General features: G+C 40.2%; 1 pseudogene; it reads left to right on the top strand.

The window, feature by feature from the left end:
- The first annotated feature begins 10,780 nt into the window (after positions 1-10,780).
- On the top strand, positions 10,781-12,101 carry LOC110195149 (uncharacterized; annotated as a pseudogene).

The following is a 12,101-nucleotide window of genomic DNA, read 5'->3' as shown; positions in this document are numbered from 1 at the left end:
AGTCAAACAAAAACAAAAGAATGAAAAAAATAGATGAAAATGTAAAATACCTCATTGGTAAAACAACTGACCTGGGAAATCAATCCAGGAGAGACAATTTAAAAATTATTGGCCTACTGGAAAATCATGATGAAAAAAAAAGAGACTGGACAGTATCTTTAAGGAAATCATCAAGAAAAACTGTCCTGAGGTCCTAGAACCAGAGGGTAAAATAGCCATAGAAAGAATCCACAGATCACCTCCTGAAAGAGATCCCAAATGGAAAATGCCAAGGAATAGAGTAGCCAAATTCCAAAATTACCAAGTCAAAGAGCAAATACCTCAAGCAGCCAGAAAGAAACAATTTAAATATCATCAAACCATAGTCAGGATTACACAGGAGCTTGCAGCTTCTACATTAAAAGACCTTAGGGCATGGAAGATCATAATTCCCTAAGGCAAAGGAGCTTGGATTACAACCAAGGATCAACTACGCAGTGAAAATGAGTATGATCTTTCAGGTGAGGAGATGGATATTCAACTATATAGGAGACTTCCAAAACTTCCTGATGAAAAGACTAGAGCTCAACAGAAAATTTGATCTTCAAATACAAGACTCAAGAGAGACATGAAAAGGTAAATGGAAGAGAAAGAAACAACATGTTATTAATAAGTGCAAACTGTTTACATCCTTACAAGGGAAGATGACACTTGTAATTCTTAGAACTATATTGTTATTATACCATGTAAAAGGGGTATACATAAAGGGGGTGGTATAAGTTGACTTTGATGTAATGATAAAAAAATCTAATCAAGTAGGTTAAATGGATCCAAGTAAGTGGATTAATCTGATCTAAGAAAATGTACTGAGAAAAAAGAAAGGAGGCAAACAAGGGTAAACTACATTACAGGAAAAGACACAAAAACCTATTACAGCAGAGAGAAAGAAGGGAGGGAGATGAGCATTGTTTGAACCTTACTTTCATCAGATTTGGTTCAAGAAGGGAATAACATAATCAGTAATGTACTAATATTGATAGACTTAACTCTTCTCAGCAATACAAGGATCTCAGACATCTCCAAAGACCTCATGATGGAAAATGCTATCCACATCCAAAGAAAGAACTATGGAGTTCCAACGCAGAACAAAGCACACTATTTCTTATTTTTTTTCTTCTGTTGTGTTTTGTTTCTTCCTTCTGGTGGTTACTCCTATTGGTTCTAATTTTTACTTACAACATGTGAAAATATGTTTAATAGGAGGGTATATGTATAGCCTATATAAGATTGCATGTGGTCTTGTGGAGGGAGGTGGAAAGGGAAAGGGAGAAAAAATTAAAAATCAAAAGCTTATGGAAGTGAGTGTTGATAAATTGAAATAAATTAATTTTAAAAAATTATATTCCTCTCCAAATCATTATTGATTAGAGAAATGCAAATCAAAACAACTCTGATGTACCATATCACACCTATCAGATTGGCCAACATGACAAAACAGGAAAATGACAAATGTTGGAGAGGATGCGGGAAAATTGGAACGCTAATACATTGTTGGTGGAGTTGCGAAATGATCCAACCATTTTGGAGAACAATTTGGAACTATGCCCAAAGGGCTACAAAAATGTGCATAGCCTTTGATCCAGCAATAGCACTTCTAGGGCTATATCCCAAAGAGATCAAACAAATGGGAAAAGGACCCACATGTACAAAAATATTCATAGCAGCTCTTTTCGTGGTGGCAAAGAATTGGAAATTGAGAGGATGCCCATCAGCTGGGGAATGGCTGAGCAAGTTGTGGTATATGAATGTAATGGAACACTATTGTGCTATAAGAAATGATGAACAGGCTGACTTCAGAAAAACCTGGGAAGACATATATGGTCTGATGCTGAGTGAAGTGAGCAGAACCAAGAGGACTTTGTATACAATAGCAGCCACATTATGCAATGACTAAGAATGTTAAACTGAACCCTTATCAGCATTACGAGGATCTAAGGCATCTCCAGAGGCCTTGGGATGGAAAATGCTGTCCATATCCAAAGAAAGAACTATGGAAGTCGAATCGCTCTCACTTATTTTTACCTTCAGTTGAGTTTTGTTTCATCTTTCTGATGGTTCCTCCTATTGGTTTTAATTTTTGCTTACAGCTTCACTAATGTGAAAATATGTTTAATGGGTATGTAAATGTAAAGCCTATGTCAGATTGTGCGCCGTCTTGGGGAGGGTGGGGGGTGGAAAAAGGGAGAAAAAAAATTTTCAACTCAAAAGCATATGAAAAAAATATTTTTTTTTTAAAAAAAGAAAGAAAGAAAGAAAGAAAGAAAGAAAGAAAGAAAGAAAGAAAGAAAGAAAGAAAGAAAGAAAGAAAGAAAGAAAGAAAGAATTATATTTCTTTGGGAAGAGCACTCAGAGGTAAGAGTTTGATTCCCTATATAGAAAGAGGGAGAGGAGAAAAGGAGGAAGGAAGGAAGGAAGGAAGGAAGGAAGGAAGGAAGGAAGGAAGGAAGGAAGGAAGGAAGGAAGGAAGGAAGGGAAAGAAAGAGCAACATTGCCCAACTGGAACTGGCCACTTAGGTCCCCAGTGGGACAGCTACTACCACTCACAGATTGTTGTTTATCCTTTCTGAAAAAGGAACAATGACATAAAGAAGGTGATTTCTCGACTTGCAGGTAAATTGGATTTAAATGATTCTAGGATGATACTAGGATAAGAGTGAAAGTAGAGGAAAGACATAGCTGAGATTTGGACTACATAGAGTCATTTTTAGTTCTTTTTCATTCCTTACATGATTTCCTCTCACCCCAACCCATAATGAAGTAATCAGGAGGAGTAGATAACTCTCAGCCTACTTTCCCCAAACCACCAATCAGGGTGGCTTTTCTCTTGTCAGGAATTAGTTCTTATTCAATCTCTTTTTTTTTTCAGTCTGACTCTTCATGACCTCATTTAGGGTTTTCTTGGCAAAGATACTGGAATGGTTTGCCATTTCCTTCTTGACCTCATTTTACAAGTGAGGAGCTAGTAAGTTTTGAACTCAAGAATAGGAGTCCTTCTGCCTGTAGGCTCAGTGCTCTGTCTACTGCACCACCTAGCTGCCCTGAGGAGGGCCTTACACTAGGGAAGAGGTAATCCTTTATAGTGGGGATTTAATGCTTGAAAAATCTATTCATCCTATATTTGGAGCTGGGAGTTTGAACACCCAGGTGGAAGTAGCCCCTGAGAAAATGGGAATCCTGTAAACGGAGATTTTGAGGCAAATGGGGGAGGAAACAAAAATACGAAAAGATAGAGATCAGTGGTGGGCCCCATAATTAGGGACATTGTGAGGGAGGGGCCTAACCACGGACCAGTGTCCTTTCTGAAAACTGTAATGAATACCCGGCATTGTACTCGTGTACAGAAGCTAGCCACGACTGCAAAGTTATTTTCGGTGAACCCATGATTTCCCATTCCCCTTTCCTAGTTTTGCTTAACATCCCTCTATTAAAGGGTGGCCAAAATACTTGCAAATCAAATCAAATGCAGCCTCTGTACATGCCAGCCAGAGTCCAGGAAGGAGCATGTGCTTTGATCCCCTTTAGAAAAGTGATTGTAAACTCCTCTCTGAGATAACACCAGGTCATCTTCTTTTGGACATGTGCACCTATCACGATTGTCCTGCTCTTCTGTACAGTTGTCTGTCAAAGCAACAGGCAGTTTGAAATCATGACCTGACTGCATTCGCTATGTTATTGCCTTGGGTGCTACACTAAGATCCTGAGATCAGCCACACCTGAAGGCCAATCCACTTTCCCAGCTGCATCTAATCTTAAGGCTTCCCAACCACCCTCACCTCCCTCCCCCTTTCAAGGCTCTATGAGAAGGGTCTTTTCCATCCCTGCTGTGGTTGCTGACCCAACTAAAGGGAGGGGAAATAGGTAATAGTCCAGGACAGGCAAGCCATCAGCAACTCCCTTAGTTCCTGAGTCACTAACCATAGCTTAGACTAACAGTCCTGGCACTTACACTTTACCTAGAGGGTAAAAGAGGCAGCCCTACGGCTATGCTCTATCTTCTCTGGAGAATGGGAGAAAGGGAAGGAAATAAGCATTTATTTAGCGTCTACTACATGCCATATACTGTGCTAAGTACTTTAAAAGTATGACTTCATTTGATTTTCATAACTCTGCTAAAAAACAGGTTCTGTTATTATTCCCATTTTAAAGTTGAGAAACCTGAGGGAATGAAAAGCTAAGTGACTTGGTCAGGGCCACAAAGCTAGTAAGCTCTCCTCACTGTCAAGAGGATTGGAGCTTCACTTTATCTAAGTAACTTACACTTAGTAAGTAAGTGGTGTCATTAATCCATAAATAATGTAAACTCCCTATTCATTGTTTCTATGGAGTGATGGACTCTAAAAGACTTCAGAATGAAGTGTTAATTAAATAAGGGTGCTGAGTAGAGAGCTGAGAGGATAACTAAGTACTGAGGGATGGTGACTGGTGAGATGGAACAAAGGGATTTTTCTCTATACCACTAGGGTTGAGGTTGGAATTCACACCTTCTTCATATAAATGGAAAGAGAAGGAGAACTCTGGGAGGAAATGGGCTATAAAAGGCCAGCACTGGCTCAGTTTGAGAAATCTCTGCTTACAGCCTAGACTCCACCTGGAGCTGTGTTCCTGACCTACAAGCCTCCCAACCAAGACACTCAAGGTAAGTTTTGACCCCAGGAAATTTCCCTTTTCTTCCAGGTCTGTGAAAATTGAGAGCTGGTCCTGTTGAGGGGACTTGGAGTCAATTCAGATATGGGGTTTGCATCAGTGCCTATGACTTGGTCATAATTCCATGAGCGTAGTCAAGTTTCTTACTCTGCTTAAACTTCAGTTTTCTCATCTGTAAATTACAGGCATTTTAATACCTGTAAGATCCTAACTCAGGCAGGCTGACAAAATCAAATGTGATAATACATGGAGACTGGCAATAGGTCTTAAGGTTGGTCTGATGCTAAAGTTAGATCAGACCAACTCAGAAGTGTCCTGATTCTGATTCAGTGATCTATTGGTCTCAAATGTCTTGGCTAGGAGCAGCTACGTGGCACAGTACATAGTGCACGGGCCCTGGATTCAGGAGGACCTGAGTTCAAATCCAGCCTCCAGAACTTAACAATTACTAGCTGTGTGACCTTGAGCAAGTCACTTAGCCCCATTGCCTGTCCTCCCAAAAAAAAGCAAATGTCTTGGCTAGGGAGATTGGGTGTAGTTGAATTCTTGGGAAGGTCCTGAGCCAGCATTTGGATGCTGCACTGGAGTGGTCTAGCACCAATTGCTTTCCTTACAGGTTCTACCTTACAGATTCAGTAGTCAGGCAGGAAGCATCTATTTAAGCACTTACTAGAAACCAGGCAGTGAGTTGAGTGCTGGAGAGACAAAGATTCCTGGCCCTGTCATTATTGAGGCCAGGGGAAGAAGGACTCCAAGCATTATATCTAAGGCTTAACCCTTTTCCCATTAACTACCAGTTCCAAAATGGACATACATAGCACTTAACCAGGAAAACCCATTTATCCAAATTCATATCCAAACAGAAGTCTGAAAAGGTACACATAAGAGAAGATAGATACCAGATAATACAGAGTAGAGAATCTCTTCCCATTGGCAGTGAGGTAACTCAGCTCAACCAAGAGATAAGAGTCTCAGATTTCACCCAAGGGGAAGTTCCCCAAAGTCTCTACTATAGCAAGCTGGGGATAGGGACATGACTTGAGATTAGAGTTATTGTTCAGGAGTGGTTTGTCATTTCTTTCACCTCATTTTACAAATGAGAAAACTGAGGCAAATAGGGTTAAATGATTTTTTTTTCCCCAGGATCACACAGCTAGTAAGTGTCTGAGGTTGGATTTGATCTCAGATTTTCCTGACTTCAGGTGCCATGATCTATCCACTGCACCATCTAGCTGCCCTATGAATTCTATCACAGAGTCTTTTCCTTCAGCCACTTGAGGTGGGGTTGGCCTCATCCATCTCCCTTCTTGAAGCTGGAAGCCAGAAGTTCCTGAAGTGAATCAAAGTTTCAAAAAAGACTCCAAAAATATGTGAAGCTCTCTTTGATCCTGCCAGTCTCACACAGCCCTGGCACACGTGGCTGACCATTCATCTCCACCAATAAAGTGAGTCCCATACCAATGGGCTATCACAGAGGGGTTACAAAAGCAAAACACAAAGAAAGTATTAAGACAGGTTTTCTTATTTATTTTTTGGATAGTATTTTATTTTTTTCCCAGTTTCATGTCCAGACAATTTTTGGCATTCATTTTTACAATATTTTGACTTCCAAATTTTTCTCCCTCTATTCCTTCCTGCCCTCCCCCCTTCTGAAATAGCAGGCAATTGATATAGGCTATACATATGGTTTCTGTAAAAACATGTTTCTATGATATTCACAGTAATAAAAGAATATAAAAGAATAAAGTAATAAAAGAGTAAAGTAAGTGAGAAAATATGCTCTAATCCACATTAAGAATCCATCAGTTCTTTATCTAGATGTGGATGATATTTTTCTCCATGAGTCCTTTGTACTTGTCTTGAATCATTGTCTCGCTGAGAAAAACTGAGTCATTCAGAGTCGATCATAGCACAGAAGTTGCTGATAGTGCGCACAATATTTTCCTGGTTCTGCTCATTTCTGGGTTTTTCTGAAATCTGCTTGTTCATTTATTTCACGATGATATTCCATTACATTCATATACTACAGCTTGTTCAGCCATTCCCCAATTCATAGAGCTCCCCTCAATTGCCAACATTTTGCCACCAAGGAAAGGACTGTTATAAATACTTTTACACATGTTGGTCTTCTTAGTGATCTCTTGGGGAGACAGACTTGTTAGTGGTATGGCTGGATCAAAGGGTATGTACAGTTTGGCAACACTTTGGTTACTATAGTTCCAAACCCCTTTCCAGAATGGTTGAATCAGCTCCCAACTCCACCAACAATACATTAGTGTCTCAATTTTCCCACATCCTCACCAACATTTATCATTTTCCTTTTTTTGTCATGTACCTCAGAATTATTTCATTTTGTATTTCTCTAATCAAAAGTGATTTCGAGGGCTTCTTCATATGCCTATAGATAGCTTTGATTTCTTCATCTGAAAACTGCCTGTTTATATCTTTGACCATTTCTCAATTGGGGAATGGCTTGTATTCTTATAAATTTGACTCAGTTCTTTGAGAAATGAGGTCTTTATCAGAGACACTTGCTGTAAAGATTGTTTCCCAGCTTTCTGCTTTTGCTCTAATCTTAGTAGCATGGCTTTTGTTTGTATAAAAGCTTTTTAATTTAATATAATCAAAACTATCTATTTAACATTTCATAATCCTCTCTCTTACTTGGTCATGAATTCTTCTCCTCCCCATAGATCTGACAGGTAGACTATTCCTTGTTCTTTGATTTTACTTATGCAGTCACCCTTTATGTATGACAGGCTTTCTTAATGTTTCAAAACTTAAAGTAATCAAATCAGTGATAATTACATTTTGTTTCTTTTCACAATGATATTCTCCATAATATTGTTTAAATTTGAAAGCAATTGACTCTACCCTCTCCTCAGCTGCTCCATCCTCCATTTCTTCCCTTTTACAATCCATCTCCCAGAGAAAGGAACATATAATAGTTGACTTCTTTCTCACCTTTAAGAAAAAAATGAATCCCCCCTCTCAGTGACTTCAACATCAAAAGGTGGAGGTGGAGTAAAGAATCTGTCAACCAGATAAAGAGGAAGTCATTAGCTGAGACCCCTGATAGGACAGGAAAGTTAAGTCTACCAGGCAAAACTGCTCTAGGGTGAGTAGCAACTAAATGGGTCTAGATTGCCATGTTGGCCAATCAAAGTTATTTTGACATTAATCCTTCTCTCTACAGGTGCAAGTGGTGAAATACAAATCATTGCCCCAGGATCAGACACGTCACTGTGGAGACTTGTACCAGAAGAGCCCAAACCTAGGTCATTTCAATGGATACCGTTCAGCCAGAAAAAAAAGATTCTTGGGCTCTGGCATTGGTATATGAAGAAAACCAACCACTGAACTCCTCTGTAGTGGTGAATTCAACACCATCACATCCAGAAAACCACTCCACATGTAGCCACTGTATGAGCAGAATTCTTTGCTATGCTATCCTGAGTGTCATAATACCCTCCATTATTTTGATTATATGGCACTTCATCCCACCACCCTCTACAGGCTGAAAATCAACACCATGAAATCCATGCATGTCTCCTCAGATTTGTACAAATTATAGATTGATAAGGCCTGGCTTATGGACCCTGCTCCTGCTCTTAACTACTAATGACACCCTCAGTTAGAACAGCTCCAACCACTCAATATACTGCCATGTTTCCTGCCTGCTTGCTGCAAGGTACATGAGGTTCCACCTTCCAATACCAATCCTCCTTCATGATCAAGTCAGAGACCAGCCAAGGCCCTGAAGATCTTTGCCAGTGCCTTGTGAAGAATGTTCATCTCCAGATCTGCCTTTCCAACAACTCTGGGGAAGCCTGAAGCTGCTCCTCTTATCTACTGCTATCTCCACTTACTCTTCTTCTAGAGGAGGAATTTTTCAGGACACCCTTGTAAACTTAATATAAACAAGCGTTGACCCAAAGAAGAAATTTGAGAAGACACTGCCACCCTACTTCTCTACAGAGTTGGGAGGATAATTGGTGAGGTACATTCAATATTTCTGCAGATGTTTTCATTGTATTGATCAGTTCGATTTTTTTTCCCCTTTCCATTTTCTCCTCTGTAATAAATACTACTTATATGGAATAGCTCTCTTGTAGAGGGTAGGAGAAGAATACCAGGAGAAACTCGAGTCATGGAAAAATCAAGATATCAATAAAAGTTATTTTAAAAAGATACTATCCTTGTAAATTTGGTTGCTATTTTCTCTCTGTCAGATAATAGTTTAAAATATGAATGGTCATTCAAATCTGTGCCAGTTCTTTTTACTTGAATTCTAGGATAAGATTAGCAATGGAGTGAAGATACCTCTAGAAAAGGAGAACATTTAAAGTTGTGAGGTTTCATAAACCCAATTTGGATGTGCCAGAACAAGTGATTGGCAGTCCCATATTTAATGTGGAGGGCACAGCCTCAGAAGGTGAAGCAATACTACTCTTCAGGGCCTCAACCATTTGCTAGCTATAGGTCCCTGGTCATGTCCTTAACATATCTGCCTCAATTTCCTTAACTGTAAAATGGGGATAACAGCAGCACCTACCTCCTAGTGTTGGTGGTTGTTAAGGAAGTAGTCCCTTGCCAGCGGTGGATGGAAAATGTTATTTTGGTAAATGACAGTTGGGAGTCTGGAGCCATTGGGCTAGTGAGTGAATACCAGGACTTCTTATCATTGTTAGTCATGTCTGACTTTCCAAAATGACCCCATTTGGGGGTTTTCTTGCCAAAGATATTGGAGTGGTTTGCCCATTTCCTTCTTCACCTCATTTCATAGATGAGGAGCTGAGGCAAACAGAGTGAAGTGACTTTCCCAGGGTCACACAGCTAGTAAGTGTCTTGAGGCCAGATTTGAAGTGGGGAAGATGAGTCTTCCGACTTCAGGCCTACTGCTCTACCCACTGCTCCACCTAGCTGCCCTTAACAGATTTAAAGCAATTCAAAAGTAATGATAATTATATGTTGTTCCTTTTTGCCATGACATTTTCCACATCATTTTGTTCACATTTTGAGACCATTTGTCTCTGCCTTCTTTCATATTCCATCTCCTATAAAAAGGAACCTGGTTGTCTTTACTTTCTCAACCTACAAGCTATGTTTGTGGTAACCTACATAACGAAATGATCCTCCTTTCAGTGGTCAGGTATAAAGGGGTGAAAGAGGAGAGAAGTCTGATTATCAGATAAAGGGGAAGTTATTAGCTAATTCTCACTGATAATGCAGGCAAAGAAAGTCAATAGCCACTGCCCAGGCCCATATTGCTCTTTCAACCCAGTAACTTTGATACTAACCCTTCCCAATGTAGGTAGTGTCTTGATAGCTCCCTTCCTCCCTGGGAATTGCTTCCATTTCCTCTTCTTCCTAATTCTCTCCTCTCTTGTCCTCTCCTCTTTTCCCTTCCCATCTACTCTTCTCCTACTGCTGCCTAGCTGACACAATGGAGCTTCCTGCACCATCATGGCAAACTTCAGCCACAACATCATGATTGAAGATGATGAACCAGACTATGACCTGGATTCTTTTTGCATCCCTAAGCATCATGCTAAAGATCTAGAAAAAGTATTCATTCCTCATGGGTAATCCCTGACAGGATCAAATGTTTAGCATGAGACGTGATGGAAGAGATGGGAGGCCACCACGTGGTTTCCATCTGTGTCCTCAGGAGTGGCTGTAAATTCTTTGCTGAATTTACTGGATAGTGATCACAATCCCTATGACTGTAGATTTTATCAGATTGGAAAGCTACTGTAACAATCTGTCAGCAGGTGATAAAAAAGTGATTGGGGGAGAGGATCTCCCAACCTTAACTGGAAAGAATGTCTTGATCATTGAAGATATAATTGACACAGAGAAAATGATGCAGACTTTGCTTTTCCTGGTCAATCACCAGGTCTTGGTGTGCCTTTGACTGCACACACTCAGATTCAAAGACTGCACAGTGAATCTATTGCACAGTCCTGAGCTGTGGCCCTGTCTCCTTCACAATCCAGGCTAGATACATAATTTACTTTTACTTCAGCTAAGATAGGAGATATTTATATTAACTCACATGGCACACTGGTTGGACATTCAGTCACCTGGGTTAGCTATGGCTGTTATGGAAGCTGGTAGCACCAAGAATTCTGTAATGATGGGCAAAAAGGACCCCACAATGCCTAAACCACAGTGGCATCCACCAAGGAAACTATACAGAGCCTTCAGTGAACGTCTAGGCTGGGTCCAATGTCTTGCAGTAGAACCTGGCAATCAGGTTCTAGTTTGTTAGAGGTTCTGCTGATAGGACTATAAAGACCTGTGACCTGGCTAGTGACTAATTAAACTGTCAATGACTGGGCATATCAGTAGGGTAAGAGGGGTGACAGTAAGTTCAAGGAGTCCATACCTCTTCTCCTGTGGTGAAGATAAGGAGGTGAAATGCTGAGATCTTGAACAGAGTAAGGTTATCAGTCATTATCATGGACATCTAAGTTCTGTCAACAGGATCTTTACTGAACCAGTCTCTAACCTGAGAATGCTTAGCCCCACAAAGCAGGCCTAGAGACAGGAGTGTCAGTAATCAAGTAGTTTAATTAATCAACTTCAGAGTGTGGAATGTTCTCTTAACTGAAGTAAAAGCACAGATTATATACTTAATTCGCAACTGGGGAAGGAGGGGGAAAGGTGGATCACAAACAATCATTTACTGGTTTCCCAGGAGAAACCCGCAAGTCCCACAATACAACAATTCTGGAGTCAAGTTTGGGGATTGTGACCACCTCCCCTAAAGTACAGAACCAGAGTTTTGCGATACCAACAGGTTCAATCTTTGATTTGATTCTCTTAAGGTTCAGTGATTGTGAGCATTGCCAGTTTTAATCACTCAGTTTAAGCTGCATTGTGAGCTCTGACTCCCAAGCCAGACAGGCAGCTCTTGAGAAAACCCAATTATTAGTATATTCATTACACATATATTGATTAATATGAAAATTATAAATTCCCTTCTCAGTGCAGTATGTGGTTTGGATTTGCACATGACAGTTGATGTGCTGGGGATTTGTAGCAGAGATGCAACTGCAAGGTTATGGGACCTGAGGACAGGAAGCAGTGTACATACATTGGAGGGTCATAGAAATGTAGTGACTTTCAGTGAAGTGTCAACCTGCAGAGCCAAAGTTCATTATAGGAAGTCATGACACAACCATAAGATTATGGGACTTAGTGGCTAGAAAAACATGGGTCACATTAACATAAAAAAAGAACCCCAAGAAACCCAAAATCTATAACATTCTGTGAGAGCAGTGATTTTGCATCCAAGACATTGCACATTTGCATCCGGTTCCCCAGATAATATTAGACAGTGCAAATTCCCTGATGGGTGTTTGTCTTGGCATCAGGAATACCTGAGTTCCAAGTCTGCTTCAGAAATATAG

The sequence above is a fragment of the Phascolarctos cinereus genome, unplaced genomic scaffold (assembly GCF_003287225.1).
Source record: "Phascolarctos cinereus isolate Bilbo 61053 unplaced genomic scaffold, phaCin_HiC Scaffold_726;HRSCAF=1367, whole genome shotgun sequence".
In the NCBI taxonomy this organism is placed as follows: domain Eukaryota; kingdom Metazoa; phylum Chordata; class Mammalia; order Diprotodontia; family Phascolarctidae; genus Phascolarctos; species Phascolarctos cinereus.
Note: the sequence above shows the minus strand (reverse complement) of the source record. Positions and strands in the feature narration are given on the sequence as shown.